General features: G+C 45.8%; 1 protein-coding gene and 1 pseudogene across 6 annotated transcripts in view; both read left to right on the top strand.

Annotated features, from left to right (window-relative positions):
- LOC129712461 (rho GTPase-activating protein 32-like) overlaps nucleotides 1-18,798 on the top strand; it is a 570,135-nt gene that overhangs the window by 537,820 nt on the left and 13,517 nt on the right. The window lies entirely within an intron of this gene.
- On the top strand, nucleotides 2,490-2,620 carry LOC129712489 (U1 spliceosomal RNA; annotated as a pseudogene).

The following is an 18,798-nucleotide window of genomic DNA, read 5'->3' as shown; positions in this document are numbered from 1 at the left end:
AGCCATTTAGAACAAAGATATAACGAAAAGCCTTTTCACACAGAGAGTTGTGAGTGTGTAGAATTCTCTGCCTCAGAGGGCGGTGGAGGCTGGTTCTCTAGATGCTTTCAAGAGAGAGTTAGATAGAGCTCTTAGGGATAGCGGAGTTAAGGGATATGGAGAGAAGGCAGGAACAGGGTACAGATTGTGGATGATCAGCCATGATCACATTGAATGGTGGTGCTGGCTCGAAGGGCCGAATTGCCTTTTCCTGCACCTATTGTCTATTGTCTAATTGGGAATGGATACTGAGTGAGATCAGTGTCACATCAGCCCTGGGGAGAGATTGCTGGCACAGTATTGCATTTAATGCTGAAGAGATCTATTGTGGCACCATGACATTCTCTCACGGCAGTGGGGAATGCACTTTGTGCAAGGGTTGGAAGATGGTGGTGCTGGTGGAATGTTGACCTGATGTGACGGGGTTGCTGTGCTGACTTGTTTTCAGTTAGTTTAGACTTAGGATGTGATGTGATGTTGAATACTCTGCATAGTGGGACCAGCACAGAGCTGCTCTGTCCCAGGAGAGTAGTAGTTATGCAGTGTCACACTCTGATGTGGGAATGGAGGTGGGATTGGCATAGTGTCATTCTCCAGTCCAGCAGGCTTTGAGTGCCACACGGACTACCTGCTTCTCTGTGTTACTCATTGTGTACTTGTGTGCGAGCCAAGTTATTCTGACTTTCCATTGGTTGCACAAAGCAGACCGCACATGAATTTGATCCTGATCTTCACCAGCTTTAGTACACATACACAAATAATTTCACTATACAGCTGTCACGGGCGGGAACATTGGCTGATTCCACCCTTACCACCAATTAATAGCCAAGTCCTGCTCTTTGTTGGTTAACCCAGCTCAAACCAAGATTTAGGCTATGATTATTTACTCAGACCACTTAACTCCCACATTTCAGTCCCAGAATGAATAGCGGCGTGATGGCACAGCGGTAGAGTTGCTGTCTTACAGCGAATGCAGCACCGGAGACCCGGGTGCGATCCCGACTATGGGTGCTGTCTGTATGGAGCTTGTACTTTCTTCCTGTGACCTGCATGGTATTCTCCGGGATCTTCAGTTTCCTCCCACACTAAAAAGATGTGCAGGTTTGTTGGTTAATTGGCTTGGTAAATGTAAAATTTGTCCCTAGTGGGTGTAGGATAGTGTTAATATGCAGAGATCGCTGTCGACGCGGACCCAGTGGGCCGAAAGTTCTGTTTCCGTGCTGCGTCTCTAAACTAAACTGAACAGTACAAACAATCATAGCATCCTTTCATCTGTTGGAGGGACAAATTTTACTGAAGTTACAAATTTTCAAGAAGTTGTTTGCTGACAACCCAAAAATTAGCTGAGTAGTAGACAGTGAAGGTGGTTGTAACGGAATATAGAAGGAAATATACCAGTTGGAATGTTATGTGGAGCAGTGCAGATGGAAATTTTACTTCGGAGTCACGTGAGTGATTCCGTGAAGAACCCGCCCAGTGCGCAGTTGCGACATTATCGCACAGCTGTGCACACGCGGCCAGCGGGAGTCGGCGCTCCCGCAAACCAAGGAACGTGAGGTAAGTACCTACCTTAATCGGGCCTTGTGGTTTTTTGCTCCAGGGGGAGCAAAGCAGCAGAGGAAGCGGCCCCCGTTCGACTCCAGCGAAGGAGCCGACATTGGAGGGGGATAGGCGCAAACGGGACCGCACACGCTGCGGACCGCTGACAGGGAGCTGCGCTGATGCCGGTCCGCTGAACAGCTGTTTGGTTAACAGCAGCGGACCGGAGGGAAATTTAAAAACCCGACCGGCAGCCCTGCAGACTCCTGACAAGGAGAATCGCCGCCCGGGAACCGCTACAATGCCGCCTGAAAAACGGCAGGCAGCCTCTAACTACAGGTAAGACAAAACCTTACCAAAAATATAGGTTCTACAGGAACCAACTTCCTCCAATACTGGAACAGGCTGGAGACAGCAAAAACAAGTATGTCTGTCTCCCCAAGCCAGAGGAGGTCATGGAGTTACAAAACCTCCAGGAAAACGAGGGGTCACTGGCTGAATGCCAAGGGAGCTGACACTCCTACCCCAGTGCTATTGCACTAGCCATCTCCCTTGTCGAGGGATTGATGCGACAACGGAGTTTGAGCTATGCCTCCTCCAATTTATAGCACACCCTTTTGCTCCCTCTTTTGAGGCTAGCTAAGGAGGCCAGGGCTGGGCTGGCTTAAACGCTGGGCAGGCGGACGAGAACAGGAGTATGCCAGGGGAGCAGGATCAGGAAGAGCTGCTGGGTGTCGTGGGCCACTACATGGCTCCTCCACGCGACCATCTTCCCAAACAAAGCCCTGCAGGAGTAGGCCTTTCTAGAGATAAATCTGCAGGCAGCTGGGTCAGCAGACTAAAAGCAGCAAATTCTGATGCTCCTAACAGAAGGGTCGAGATGTCACCGCCTTTGCTCGTTTCCACGGATCATACTCACCTGGCAGGCGAGACGCCATGATCACCAAGGTGGTTCTCCCAGGATGAGGCTATCCCGTTGCACTACGAGTGTGCTGACGCCTAAGATGTTCCCAAATTTGGGATACTCGACTGACATTTGTACATATAAGACCTGCCCTCAACCCCAAATATACGGGGCTATGCAAACCGCTGCTGCGGGAAGAGAGGCAGCTAAACCTGTGCGCCTCATGAGGGCAGGCCATGGAACGAGCAGGACATCGCATCCAACACCCAGCTGGCAGCACCCCTCGGCATCCACCAGCAAATATCGAACAAGGACTGGTGAATGCCTGGCGACCGCTTCACATTACCCCCAAAGTTCTTTTTAGACAGGGGCCCAGAGCGGAGCCATGGGAAAATGCGCCGCCCCACCGACAGCACCAGCATACCAGCAAAACTAAGCCTTCATGAAAAAACAATGAACATCAGAATCAGAATCAGAATCAATTTATTTGTCATTTGGACCCCTGGAGGTCCAAACGAAATGCCGTTTCTGCAGCCATACACAACACACAAATAGACCCCAGACACAACATAACTACATTCAACATAAACATCCATCACATAACTGTGATGGAGGCCAAATAAACGTATCTCTCCACTGCACTCTCCCCCCCCCCCGATGTCAGAGTCAAAGTCATAGCCCCCGGCTGGCGATGGCGACTGTCCCGCGGCCATCAAAGCCACGCCGGGTGGTGCGAGGTCGCACACCGGGTCTTGATGTTGGTGCCCCCGGTGTGCGTTCGCAGAGTCCGCGGCCATTCCAGCCGCGCGGGGCAGCGGTGTCAGGCCCCGCTCCAGGAGCTCTTCGACCACGCAACTCGGGCGGGAGAAGTCGCCGCCACAGAAGCCCCGAAAAGCGGTCTCCCCCCAGGGAGCCGTGGGCTTGGCGCCGTCGTCCACAGACCTGTAGAGAGCCTCCGACTCTCCGGCAGCAGCAGCAGCAGCAGCAGCAGCAACAGCACCAGCAGCAGCAGCAACAGCACCAGCAGCAGCAGCGCTCCTCCACCGCTCCGGACCCGGCCAGCTCCGCGACGGTGAGGTGAGTCAACACCTGAGTCCCCGGTCTCTTCCTGTTGGAGGCCGCTCCTCGTTACGGCCTCAACGACGACTGAGACCCGACGAGAAAAGGTCGGGTCTCAGTGCAGGGAGAGATTCAAAAAGTTTCCCCCCCCCCCCCCACCCCCCCCCCACACACACACCCCAACATAAAATAACAAACACTACATAAAAACACAGACAAAAAATAATAAAAACGCGGACAGGCTGCAGAGGCCGCTGCTGGCCAGAGCCGCGCCGCCTACCGGAATGGAGGTAGGTAGTCTGGTTCCTCCCAGTTTACACAAAATAAGGGTGCTCTACTAACTGCGGGGGGGGGCATTTACACTTGTTGATAAAAGCATGGGGTGCTGTCTCAAATAACTAATATATACTCAACAGTATTAGTGGATAAAAACTTAAATTCAAATTGGGCATATTACCGCCAGTTCAGCAATGCGCCCAAAGGGCATTTTCTCCCTCTAAGAAAGAGAAGCGAGAAGGTCAAGCTGAATTAGAAAGGCTCATTACAAAACGGATCATGGGAGTAAACATGAACCATAGGAATTTGTATCAAATATATTCACCAAAACTACAAAAGATGGTGAATGTAGCATCATCATTGACCTAATATCACTAAATAAATCTGTTGAGTATATACACTTTAAGATGGAGACGTTTTTTGTCACTGCCAGACATCTGATCTCCAAAGGATACCTTATGGCAAGCATTGATATGGAAGATGCATACTATCTTATACCCATACACTAGGATCATTGTAGATACCTAAAAATTTACCTGGATAATGGACATCCCGGTTAGGGCAACAATTGGAGTATAGAGCATTCCCAATGGTCTAACCTCAGCCCTAAACTATTACAAAAATATTAAAAAATAGCCATGAAAATATTAAGAAAACAAGCATAATCATGGCATATATTGGATGATATCCTCATATTAGGGGAAACAAAGGAATTAGCTGTGGCAGCAGTTCTAGCTACGAAACAGCTCCTTAAAGCACTGAGGTTCATCCCACGCCCAGATAAACCAGAATTGAAGCCGTTAACTACCATGGATTATCTGGGCTTAAATATCAATTCTATCCATATGACTGTTACTTTGCCAAGGTGCTTGGGTCACTATAATCAAATCATGAATGTACCCACTGAAGCTATATCACAATTACAGTGGTGGGCAGACAATGTTTGGCATAGTTTTCAGCCCTATTATTATCACCAATCCTAACTTGGTTATTAAAATCCAATGCCAGTACTTTAGGCTGGGGAGCAACTAACTCCATATCCAGCACAGGTAACAGATGAACCAATTCAGAATCACCGTTACTACACACACCGGGCATCAACTATTTGGGATTGGTGATCGCCTATTGGGTTAAAAAGCATATGCATTTCAAATGCAGCACGTACATATGCGGTTACGGATTGACAATACTCTGGTGGTGGCTTATATCAACCATATGGGGAGCATAAAATCATTATCGTGCAACAAATTGGTCAAACAGATCTGGCAATGGTGTGTCAAAAGACATTTTAACTATCAGCTGCCTATTTCCTAGGAAGCTAGAACACAGTGGGAGATACCACGTCACGGGGGGAAAATTTATGATAACATTGAATAGATCTAAAACCCAAAATATCTGCTAAAGATATTAAGCAGTTTGAACGCCAGATATCAATTTGGTTGCACAAGACGGAATCACCAGTAACCTATGTATGTGACTTAGGAACCAGATCAGAGGCAGCAGCGATAGATGCCTACATGCTGGAAGGGGGAATTTCTGCTTTGCTTTCCTCCCTTCTGCCTCATCAGTCGGGCACTTCGCAATACAGATGGAATCTGTCTCCGAGATATTGAACGTGCCCGACCGGCCTACATAGCCATGGTTCCCAGTTCATCACGACATGGTGGGCGAGTCACCTATGGATTTCCCTAGTGGACCATGGTTGCTGACTCAACCCAGTATCAGGCATAAGCCACCTATGCCATAAAATCATCAAACTCCTGGGTGTAGGTTTTGAATAGACCTTACCAGGGACTGGGATTATCCAAATGAACCATTACCACCATGTCGGCATCCCTGCGAACAGTCACCAAGAGCAAACATGGGTAAAATACTGCCACGACGCAGGGACAACATACCAAACTATTCAACCACTGACGTATTGGAGTTCCTGGACCATCTACACCATGATTAAAAGGTGAGTTACAGTGCCGTAAATACAGCATGAAGCGCCTTGTCTGCTTATCTAAAAACAGCAGGACAGCAGAGCATGGGATCCCATCTACTGAAGATAAACTTATGAAGGGCAATTATAATAATAAGCCCCAAAAACCCAGGTATACCCATGTCTGGGATATCGGTGTGATATTGACATATCTCAGAGAATGGCACCAGCCAGATCCCTCAGCTTGCTCAATCTATGTTAAAAACGCTCATGCTTATGGCTCTCGTATACGCTCACAGAGTCCAGTCACTCCATAAAACTAGACTGGATAACATGGTGATTACCCCAGACGCATCACGTTCATCATTCTAGGTCTGGTAAAAACCTAACTCGCAGGTATATGGGACTAGGCGAGATTATGTGTTCGGCACGGACTAGAAGGGTCGAGATGGCCTGTTTTTCCTTGCTGTAATTGTTATATGGTTATATGGACCAGGAACGCCCAATTCACTGGTGGGATTCCGGGCCTACCCACCAGAGTCCAGGTTGAGTGTGGTGACCCATCTACAACAATATATAGACACAACCCACAATTTTAGAGGGAGAGGAAAGCCTATGGGTCAACCACAGAAACCCCAAGACGGGGTAACGAGCCAAACCACTTCAAGGTGGCTCAAATAGGTACTGAAAGCTGCCGGAATAGATAATAATACATTTAAATCCCATTCCACTAGGGCAGCATTGATATCAGCGGCTGAACGAATGGACATCCCGGTTGACCGCATTCTCAATACGGCAGGATGGTCAAGGGAAACGACGTTCAGAACATTTTTTATTGTAAACCGTTGATAAGCCTGATTTAATTGCAGAAAGAATGTTACAAACTGCAAATATTAATTTAAGCTCAGGGGAGCTATTTATGTTGTTATTGTTAACAAATACCTTTCTGTTTCTTGTGAAAGCAGATCCATTGGTTGATTACGATAACACTTCCTCCCTCAAAAACTTCGGCAATGAGTGAAATAAAAACTGTTACACGGTTTGAAATCACAGACCTTTGAAATCTTCACGGAATCACTCACGTGACTCCGAAGTAAAATAGTAAGATTAAACGAGTACTTACCAGTATGAAGTTTGATCTGTATTTTATGAGGAGTTACGATGAGGGATTACGTGCCCTCCGCTCCCACCCTCAATATATAGATCAAACTAATAAACTGATGTCTCACTGATCTTTACTATGTTACTTCAAATATTGTGCCTATCCTGTGATTCCACACCGCTGCTTCGAAGTATGCCGCAACTGCACACTGGGCGGGTTCTTCACGTAATCCCTCATCGTAACTCCTCATAAAATACAGATCAAACTTCATACTGGTAAGTACTCGTTTAATCTTACTATTAATTCACAGTAGTGTAGGGTAATGGATTTTGGGATGTGAAATTCTAATGGGACATTTACCGTAAATGGTAGGTACCTCAGGAGCGTTGATGTGTGGAGGAACCTTGGGGTGCAGGTTTGTAATTTCCTGAAAGTAGTAAAACAGGTGGAAAGAATAATGAAGAAAGCATGCAGCAATGTGCCGCGTTAGGCTGAAGCGTAGTGAAAGAGTCGCATCTTATTTTGAAGCTGTGCAAAACATTAGTCAGGCAACACTTGGGGTATTGTGTACAGTTTTGGTCACCACACTACATGGTAGCATTGGAATAGATTCACCAGAACACTAATGGAATTAGGAGCTTTACTTATCAGGAGAGATTGGATAAACTGGGATTTTGCTTGCTGATTGAAGGGTGACCTTATTAGACAATAGACAATAGGTGCAGGAGTAGGCCATTTGGCCTTTCGAGCCAGCACCGCATTTCACTGTAATCGTTGGTGATCAGCCATAATCAGTACCCAGTTCCTGTCTTATCTCCATATCCCTTGACTCTGCTATCTTTAAGAGCTCTATCTAATTCTCTTTTGAAAGCATCCAGAGAACCGGCCTCCACTGTTTTCTGTGGCAGAGATTTCCACAGATTCACAACTCTCTGGGTGAAAATGTTTTTCCTCATCTCCGTTCTAAATGGCCTACCCCTTATTCTTAAACTTTGGCCCCTGGTTCTGGACTCTCCCAACATTGGGAACATGTTTCCTGCCTCAAGCGTGTCCAATCCCTTAATAATCTTATATGTTTCAATAAGATCCCCTCTCATTCTTCTAAATTCCAGTATATACAAGCCTAGTCGCTCCATTCTTAAACATATGACAGTCCCGCCATACCAGGAATTAACCTTGTGAACCTATGCTGCATTCCCTCATTAGCAAGAATGACCTTCCTCAAATTTGGAGACCAAAACTGCACACAATACTCCAGGTGTGATCTCACCTCTTTGCTCCTATACTCAACTCCTCTTGTTATGAAGGTCAACATGCCATTAACTTTCTTCACTGCCTGCTGTACCTGCATGCTTACTTTCAGTGACTGATGTACAAGGACACCCAGATCTCGTTACACTTCCCCTTTTCCTAACTTGACACCATTCAGATAATGATCTGCCTTCCTGTTCTTGCCACCAAAGTGGATAACCTCACATTTACCCACTCACCCAACCTGTCCATGTCACCCTGCATCCTCATAGCATCCTCCTCACTGCTGTACTGCTGTAGATTTGGGAGGAACAACAGCAGCAACAGATTAGCAAGAGATACCACTGATTGGCTCTAGCCCAAGTGTGAGGAGAGGGGTGAAAACAGTTGAAAACTGAGGAATTGGCTGTGTAAATTGGTAAATCAGGCAATTTATCAGTCAATTTAAGCAGGACAGCTCTTTGCGAGCGGCAGTGAGTGAGTGCCCTGTGAGAAAAGTGTGAGTCTTTGGCTCGAGAGTGCCCTGTGAGAAAAGTGTGAGTCTTTGGCTCGAGAGTGCCCTGTGAGAAAAGTGTGAGTCTTTGGCTCGAGAGTCTTCGGAGAGGAGGCTGAGGAGAGGAGACCACGCAATACGCTTGAGAGGTAGAGACCCAGGGAGGCCCAGGGAGCCGTTGGTGAGAGGGGAGGAGTACCTGCGCTGGAACCTGCATACCAAATCGCCAACGTTCCAGAGAAGGAGTCTGGGGGAAGCCTCTGATTGGTTCAGAGGAAGCCTCTGATTGGTTTACATTTTTACATTTTTGCCTTTAGGCTAAGGATTCTGGGAGGTAAGGATTCTGGGAGATAAGGATTCTGGGAGGTAAGGATTCTGGGAGTTAAGGGTACAGTATTTATTAGTAAAGTTTAACAGATAAAGTTTTGTGTTTTTTAATATTTAATATAGTTAAATTGGGAGTAGGATATGTCAGTGGAGATTGGCCCCGTGGTTTGCTCAGCCTGCAACATGTGGGAGATCAGGGATATGGTCGGTGTCCCTGGTGACTATGTTTGCAGGAAGTGTGTACAGCTGCAGCTCCTGGCAGACCGCATTGAACGATTGGAGCTGCGGTTGGATTCATACTGGAGCATCCACGACGCTGAGAAAGTCGTGGACAGCACGTACAGTGAGTTGGTCACACCGCAGGTAAAAGGTAAGAGGACGGAAGGGGAACGGGTGGCCAATAGTCAGCAAAGCAGTAGGCAGGTAGTGCAGGAGTCCCCTGCGGTCATCTCCCTCCTAAACATGTATACCATTTTGGAAACTGTTGAGGGAGATTGCTCATCAGCGGAATGCAGCAGCAGCCAAGTTCATGGCACCATGGGTGGCTCTGCGGCACATGAGGGGGGGAAAAAGAGTGGAAGGGCAATAGTAATAGGGGATTCAATTGTCAGGGGAATAGATAGGCGTTTCTGCGGCCGCAAAAGAGACTCCAGGATGGTATGTTGCCTCCCTGGTGCAAGGGTCAGGGATGTCACTGAACGGCTGCAGAACATTCTGGAGGGGGAGGGTGAACAGCCAGTTGTCGTGGTGCATATTGGCACCAACGATATAGGTAAAAAAAGGGATGAGGTCCTAAAGGATGAATTTAGGGAGCTAGGAGATAAGCTTAAAAGTAGGACCTCAAAGGTAATAATCTCTGGATTACTACCAGTACCACGGGCCAGTCAGAGCAGAAATAGGAGGATATTGCAGATGAATACGTGGCTTGAAAAATGGTGCAAGGGGGAGGGATTCAAATTTTTAGGGCATTGGAACCAGTTCTGGGGGAGGTGGGACCAGTACAAACAGGACGGTCTGCACCTGGAATGGAATGGAACCAATGTCCTTGGGGGGGTGTTTGCTACTGCTGTCGGGGAGGATTTAAACTAATGTGGCAGGGGGATGGGTACAAGAGCAGAGGGGCAGGGGGGTGTAAAATGAAGGTAGAAGCAATAGGTAGCAAGGTGAAAAGTAAAAGTGGCAGGCAGACAAAACCAGGGCAAAAATCAAAAAGGGCCACTTTTCAACATAATTGTATAAGGGGTAAGAGCGTTGTAAAAACAAGCCTGAAGGCTTTGTGTCTCAATGCAAGGAGTATTCGTAATAAGGTGGATGAGTTGAACGTGCAGATAGCCATTAATGATTATGATATAGTTGGGATCACGGAGACATGGCTCCAGGGTGACCAAGGCTGGGAGCTGAACATCCCGGGATATTCAATATTCAGGAGGGATAGAGAGAAAGGAAAAGGAGGTGGGGTAGTGTTGCTGGTTAGAGAGGAGATTAACGCAATGGAAAGGAAGGACATTAGTTTGGAGGATGTGGAATCGGTATGGGTAGAGCTGCGAAACAATAAGGGGGCCGAAAACGCTGGTGGGTGTTGTGTACAGGCCACCTAACAGTAGTAGTGAAGTTGGGGATGGCATCAAACAGGAAATTAGAAATGCTTGCGACAAAGGCAAAGCAGTTATAATGGGTGACTTCAATCTACATATAGATTGGGTGAATCAAACTGGCAGGGGTGCTGAGGAAGAGGATTTCTTGGAGTGTATACGGGATAGTTATCTAAACCAACATGTAGAGGAACCAACGAGAGAGCTGGCTATTTTAGACTGGGTATTGAGTAATGAGGAAGGGTTAGTTAGTAGTCTTGTTGTGCGTGGCCCCTTGGGCAAGAGTGACCATAATATGGTTGAGTTCTTCATTAGGATGGAGAGTGACATTGTTAATTCAGAAACAATGGTTTTGAACTTAAAGAAAGGTAACTTTGAGGGTATGAGACGTGAATTGGCCAAGATTGACTGGCAATTAATTCTAAAAGGGTTGACGGTGGATATGCAATGGAAGGCATTTAAAGACTGCATGGATGAACTACAAAAATTGTTCATCCCAGTTTGGCAAAAGAATAAATCAGGGAAGGTAGTGCATCCATGGATAACAAGGGAAATCAGGGATAGTATCAAAGCAAAGGATGATGCATACAAACTAGCCAGAAAAAGCAGCATACCGGAGGACTGGGAGAAATTCAGAGACCAGCAGAGGAGGACGAAGGGCTTAATTAGAAAAGGAAAAATGGATTATGAAAGAAATCTGGCAGTAAACATAAAATCTGACTGCAAAAGTTTTTATAGATATGTGAAAAGAAAGAGATTAGTTAAAACAAATGTAGGTCCCTTGCAGTCAGAAACAGGTGAGTTGATCATGGGGAACCAGGATATGGCGGACCAATTGAATAACTACTTTGGTTCCGTCTTCACTATGGAAGACATAAATGATCTGCCGGAAATAGCAGGGGCCCGCGGGTCAAAGGAGGTGGAGGAATTGAGTGAAATCCAGGTTAGTCGGGAAGTGGTGTTGGGTAAATTGAATGGATTAAAGGCCGATAAATCCCCAGGGCCAGATAGGCTGCATCCCAGAGTACTTAAGGAAGTAGCTCCAGAAATAGTGGATGCATTAGTAATAATCTTTCAAAACTCCTTAGATTCTGGAGTAGTTCCAGAGGATTGGCGGGTAGCAAACGTAACCCCACTTTTTAAGAAGGGAGGGAGAGAGAAAACGGGGAATTACAGACCAGTTAGCCTAACATCGGTAGTGGGGAAACTGCTAGAGTCAGTTATTAAAGATGGGATAGCAGCACATTTAGAAAGTGGTGAAATCATTGGACAAAGTCAGCATGGATTTACGAAAGGTAAATCATGTCTGACGAATCTTATAGAATTTTTCGAGGATGTAACTAGTAGCGTGGATAGGGGAGACCCAGTGGATGTGGTGTATCTGGACTTCCAGAAGGCTTTCGACAAGGTCCCACATAAGAGATTAGTATACAAACTTAAAGCACATGGCATTGGGGGTTCAGTATTGATGTGGATAGAGAACTGGCTGGCAAACAGGAAGCAAAGAGTAGGAGTAAACGGGTCCTTTTCACAATGGCAGGCAGTGACTAGTGGGGTACCGCAAGGCTCAGTACTGGGACCCCAGCTATTTACAATATATATTAATGATCTGGATGAGGGAATTGAAGGCAATATCTCCAAGTTTGCGGATGACACTAAGCTGGGGGGCAGTGTTAGGTGTGAGGAGGATGCTAGGAGACTGCAGGGTGACTTGGATAGGCTGGGTGAGTGGGCAAATGTTTGGCAGATGCAGTTTAATGTGGATAAATGTGAGGTTATCCATTTTGGTGGCAAAAACGGGAAAGCAGATTATTATCTAAACGGTGGCCGATTGGGAAAGGGGGAGATGCAGCGAGACCTGGGTGTCATGGTACACCAGTCATTGAAGGTGGGCATGCAGGTGCAGCAGGCAGTAAAGAAAGCGAATGGCATGTTGGCTTTCATAGCAAGAGGATTTGAGTATAGGAGCAGGGAGGTTCTACTGCAGTTGTATAGGGTCTTGGTGAGACCACACCTGGAGTATTGCGTGCAGTTTTGGTCTCCAAATCTGAGGAAGGACATTATTGCCATAGAGGGAGTGCAGAGAAGGTTCACCAGACTGATTCCTGGGATGTCAGGACTGTCTTATGAAGAAAGACTGGATAGACTTGGTTTATACTCTCTAGAGTTTAGGATATTGAGAGGGGATCTTATAGAAACTTACAAAATTCTTAAGGGGTTGGACAGGCTAGATGCAGGAAGATTGTTTCCGATGTTGGGGAAGTCCAGGACAAGGGGTCACAGCTTAAGGATAAGGGGGAAATCCTTTAAAACCGAGATGAGGAGAACTTTTTTCACACAGAGAGTGGTGAATCTCTGGAACTCTCTGCCACAGAGGGTAGTTGAGGCCAGTTCATTGGCTATATTTAAGAGGGAGTTAGATGTGGCCCTTGTGGCCAAGGGGATCAGAGGGTATGGAGAAAAGGCAGGTACGGGATACTGAGTTGGATGATCAGCCATGATCATATTAAATGGCGCTGCAGGCTCGAAGGGCCGAATGGCCTACTCCTGCACCTAATTTCTATGTTTCTATGTTTCTCACAGTTCACACTGCATCTGCAAATTTGCTAATGTTACTTTTAATCCCTTCATCTAAATCATTAAAGTATATTGTAAATAGCTGCAGTCCCAGCACCGAGCCTTGTGGTACCCCACTAGTCATGCATGCCATTCTGAAAGGGACCCGTTAATCCCTATTCTTTGTTTCCTGTCTGCCAATCATTTTTTTTATCCATGTCAGTACCCTACCCCCAATACCATAATGGGTTTAAAGACTTAAGAGGGGCATAGATAGGATAGATAGATTATTGTTTACGCAAAGCAAGGGAGTGTAGAACTGGAGGGCACAGGTTTAAGGTGACAGGGGAGAAATTTAAAGAGATCTGAGGGGTAGATGTTTAACTTGGAGAATGGTAGTTATATGGAAAGAGTTGGTAGATGAAGATAAAATTACACTGTTTGAAATACGGTTGGACAAGTGTTTACGTAGGAAAGGATTAGAGAATTACAGGCCAAATGGGGCAGCCTAGTGGCACAGCGGAAAAGTTGCTGCCTTACAGCGCCAGAGACCCGTACTCGATCCTGACACTGGGTGCTGTCTGTACAGCGTTTGTACATTCTCCCCGTGACCTGCATGAGTTTTTTCCAGGTGCTCCGGTTTCCTCCCACACTCCAAAGATGTACGGGTTTGTAGGCTAATTGGCCTCGATAAAATTGTAAATTGTCCCTAGTGTGTGGGAGTGCTAGAATACAGGGTGTTCGCTGGTCGGCAGGGTCTCGGTGGGCTGAAGGGCCTGTATCCGTGCTGTATCTCTAAAGTCTGGTCTAAATGTGGGCGTAGATCGGCCAATTGGTCACCATTGAGGAGTTTGGCCCAGTGGGCACATTTCTGTGCTGTACAACTTCATCATTCCAAGGAGAGATTTGTTATTCAGGAGGGTTTAAACGAGTGTGGTATGGATGAAGGACCCATTGCGATAGTGTAGCAGGGTTGAAAGTTGAAGCAAACACAAGTCAAAGTGAGAAAGTTCGATAGGTTGGAGAGATGAGGAAGGGGAACGAGAAAGGTCTGATCAGTAAACTGTATTCATTTTAATTCGAGGTCTAATGATAAGGTAGATGGAGTCAGGGCATGGATTGGGACATGGTACATTTGGACAAGATCATAAGACATAGGAACAGAATTAGACCATTCAGCCCATCGAGTCTGCTCCACCATTTGATCAGGCTGATCTATTTTTCCCTCTCAACCTCATTCTCCTGCCTTGTCCCTGTAGCCTTTGATACCGTTACTAATCAAGAACCTATCAATAGCCACTTTTAAAGTACTCAAAGACGTCCTCAGATTCACCATTCTAGAAGTACAGCTGTACAAGATCACGCCATGCTTGGACTATTGTGTGCTTTCAGCTAGTTGTACTGCAGGAAGGATGTCGTTAAGCTAAGGAGGGTCAGAAAGAATTTACATGGGTGTTGTGACATTGGGTAACCTGAGACTGTTTTCCCTGGAGAGCAGGTGAAACTGACCTGATAAAGGTATATGAAATCATGAGTATAAATAGGGTAGATTGCCACAGTCTTTTTCTCAGTCTTGGTGTGGAACAAGCTACCAGAAATGTGGTCGAGGCGGCTACAATTGCAAAGTTTAAAAAATATTTGGACTGGGACATGTTCCAAATCAGTCAATATTTGGAAAGATATAATCCCCCACTATTACAATCCTATAATTCTTGCAGCTGTCTGAGGTCTCCCGATATATTTCCTTCTATATATTCCCTATATAATTCCTGCTGACTACGGGTGAACCTATTATCCCATCAATGTGATCACCCCTTCTTATTTCCTGTTTTCCCTCTCCCCATATTGTCCACTGGCTGATCCCCGATGAACATCCTCCAATTATCACCATGATGTTCTCCCTAAAGAATAACGCAATTCTCTCTTACATCCACCACTATCCCTCTTGTTCCTGTATCCCATGTCATTGAGCTGCCAGCCTGGTCTCTCAGTCACATTTCAATTTAGTTTTTTGTCAGGTGTACCGAGGTATAACCATATAATCGTATAACAATTACAGCACGGAAACAGGCCATCTCGGCCCTACAAGTCCGTGCCGAACAAATTTTTTTCCCCTTAGTCCCACCTGCCTGCACTCGTACCATAACCCTCCATTCCCTTCTCATCCATATGCCTATCCAATTTATTTTTAAATGATACCAATGAACCTGCCTCCACCACTTCCACTGGGAGCTCATTCCACACCGCCACCACTCTCTGCGTAAAGAAGTTCCCCCTCATATTACCCCAAAACTTCTGTCCCTTAATTCTGAAGTCATGTCCTCTTGTTTGAATCTTCCCTATTCTCAAAGGGAAAAGCTTGTCCACATCAACTCTGTCTATCCCTCTCATCATTTTAAAGACCTCTATCAGGTCCCCCCTTAACCTTCTGCGCTCCAGAGAATAAAGACCTAACTTATTCAACCTATCTCTGTAACTTAGTTGTTGAAACCCAGGCAACATTCTAGTAAATCTCCTCTGTACTCTCTCTATTTTGTTGACATCCTTCCTATAATTGGGCGACCAAAATTGTACACCATACTTCAGATTTGGTCTCACCAATGCCTTGTACAATTTTAACATTACATCCCAGCTTCTATACTCAATGCTCTGATTTATAAAGGCTAGCATACCAAAAGCTTTCTTTACCACCCTATCTATATGAGATTCCACCTTCAAGGAACTATGCACGGTTATACCCAGATCCCTCTGTTCAACTGTATTCTTCAATTCCCTACCATTTACCATGTACGTCCTATTTTGATTTGTCCTGCCAAGGTGTAGCACCTCACATTTATCAGCATTAAACTCCATCTGCCATCTTTCAGCCCATTTTTCCAAATGGCCTAAATCACTCTGTAGACTTTGGAAATCCTCTTCATTATCCACAACACCCCCTATCTTGGTATCATCTGCATACTTACTAATCTAATTTACCACACCTTCATCCAGATCATTGATGTACATGACAAACAACAAAGGACCCAACACAGATCCCTGAGGCACCCCACTAGTCACCTGCCTCCAACCCGATAAACAGCCATCCACCATTACCCTCTGGCTTCTCCCATTCAGCCACTGTTGAATCCATCTTGCTATTCCTGCATTTATACCCAACAGTTGAACCTTCTTAACCAACCTTCCATGAGGAACCTTGTCAAAGGCCTTACTAAAGTCCATATAGACAACATCCACTGCTTTACCCTCGTCAATTTCCCTAGTAACCTCTTCAAAAAATTCAAGAAGATTAGTCAAACATGACCTTCCAGGCACAAATCCATGTTGACTGTTCCTAATCAGACCCTGTTTATCTAGATGCTTATATATATTGTCTCTAAGTATCTTTTCCATTAATTTGCCCACCACTGAAGTCAAACTAACAGGTCTATAATTGCTAGGTTTACTCTTAGAACCCTTTTTAAACAATGGAACAACATGCGCAGTACGCCAATCCTCGGGGACTATTCCCGTTTCTAATGACATTTGAAATATTTCTGTCATAGCCCCGGCTATTTCTACACTAACTTCCCTCAATGTCCTAGGGAATATCCTGTCAGGACCTGGAGACTTATCCACTTTTATATTTTTCAAAAGTGTCAGTACTTCTTTTACTTTGAACCTCATAGTATCCATAGCTACTCTACTAGTTTCCCTTACCTCACATAATTCAATATCCTTCTCCTTGGTGAATACCGAAGAAAAAAAATTGTTCAATATCTCCCCCATCTCTTTTGGCTCTGCAGATAGCTGTCCACTCTGTCTCTCCAATGGACCAATTTTATCCCTCCTTATCCTTTTGCTATTAATATAGCTGTAGAAACCCTTTGGATTGACTTTCACCTTACTTGCCAAAGCAACCTCATATCTTCTTTTAGCTTTTCTAATTTCTTTCTTAAGATTCTTTTTACATTCCTTATACTCCTCAAGCACCTCATTTACTTCATGCTGCCTATAATTATTGTAGATCTCCCTCTTTTTCCGAACAAGATGTCCAATTTCCCTTGAAAACCAGGGCTCTTTCCAATTTTTACTGTTTCCTTTCAACCGAACAGGAACATAAAGATTCTGTACTCTTAAAATTTCCCCTTTAAATGTCCTCCATTTCTCTTCTACATCTTTCCCATAAAACAAAATGTCCCAGTTCACTCCTTTTAAATCATCTCGCATCGCATCAAAGTTAGCCTTTCTCCAATCAAAAATCTCAACCCTAGGTCCAGTTCTGACCCTCTCCATAGTTATATTGAAACTAATGGTATTGTGATCACTGGACCCGAAGTGCTCCCCAACGCATACCTCCGCCACCTGTCCAGTCTCATTTCCTAACAGGAGGTCCAGCACTGCCCCTCCTCTAGTAGGTACCTCTATGTATTGCTGCAAAAAACTATCCTGCACACATTTTACAAACTCCAACCCATCCAGCCCATTTACAGAATGTGTTTCCCAGTCTATGTGTGGAAAGTTGAAATCTCCCACAATCACTACCTTGTGCTTACTACTAATCTCTGCTATCTCCTTACATATTTGCTCTTCCAGTTCTCGTTCCCCGTTTGGCGGTCTATAATACACCCCTATAAGTGTTGCTACACCTTTCCCACTTCTCAATTCCACCCAAATAGCCTCCCTAGATGAGCCCTCCAATCTATCCTGCCAAAGCACTGCTGTAATATCTTCCCTGACTAGCAATGCAACACCTCCACCTCTTGCCCCTCCAATTCTATCACACCTGAAGCAACGAAATCCTGGAATATTTAGTTTCCAATCACAGCCCTCCTGCAACCACGTTTCACTGATCGCCACAACATCATACTTCCAGGTGTCTATCCACACTCTAAACTCATCCACCTTTCTTACAATGCTCCTAGCATTAAAATATGCACATTTAAGAAAACCCCCGTCCCTTATTCTCTGTTTATTTACTTTTTTTCCTTTCTCCTCGTGTGTCCGAGTGCTTCCCATTTCTGCTTCCTGCCTCCCATTCTGTCTACTACCTTTCGCTATTTGAGTCCCTCGCCCCAACCATTCTAGTTTAAAGTCTCCCAGCTGCCTTTGCAAATTTCCCCGCTAGGATATTGGTCCCCCTCGGGTTCAAGTGCAACCCATCCTTTCTGTACAGGTCCCACCTTCCCCAAAAGAAGTCCCAATGATCCAGGAACTTGAATCCCTGCCCTCTGCACCAGTCTTTCAGCCACGCATTTATCCTCCACCTCGCTCCATTCCTACTCTCACTGTCGCGTGGCACAGGCAGTAATCCTGAGATTGTTACCTTTTTGGTCCTTTTTCTTAACTCTCCTCCCAACTCCCTAAATCCTCCCTTCAGGACCTCTTCCCTTTTTTTTCCTATGTCATTGGTACCTATATGTACCACGACCTCAGGCTCCTCTCCCTCTGATTTAAGGATATCTTGGATGCGTTGAGACACGTCCGAGACCTTGGCACCAGGGAGGCAGACCACCATCCTGGTCTCCCGACTGCGTCCACAGAATCGCCTATCCGACCCCCTAACAATAGAGTCCCCAATTACTATTGCCCTCTTTTTTCCCCTAGCTTTTGGAGCAACAGGGCCGGTCTCTGTGCTGGAGGCCCGTCCGCTGTCACTACCCCCGGGTAGGCTGTCACCCCCATCCGTACTCAAACAGGAGTACTTATTTGCGAGGTGTACCGACATTGGAGTACTCACTCGTTCCTGCCTCTGCCCCT

This window comes from Leucoraja erinacea, chromosome 32, assembly GCF_028641065.1.
Source record: "Leucoraja erinacea ecotype New England chromosome 32, Leri_hhj_1, whole genome shotgun sequence".
In the NCBI taxonomy this organism is placed as follows: Eukaryota; Metazoa; Chordata; class Chondrichthyes; order Rajiformes; family Rajidae; genus Leucoraja; species Leucoraja erinaceus.
The sequence above is the reverse complement of the archived record's forward strand: the minus strand, read 5'-3'. Positions and strand labels throughout refer to the sequence as shown.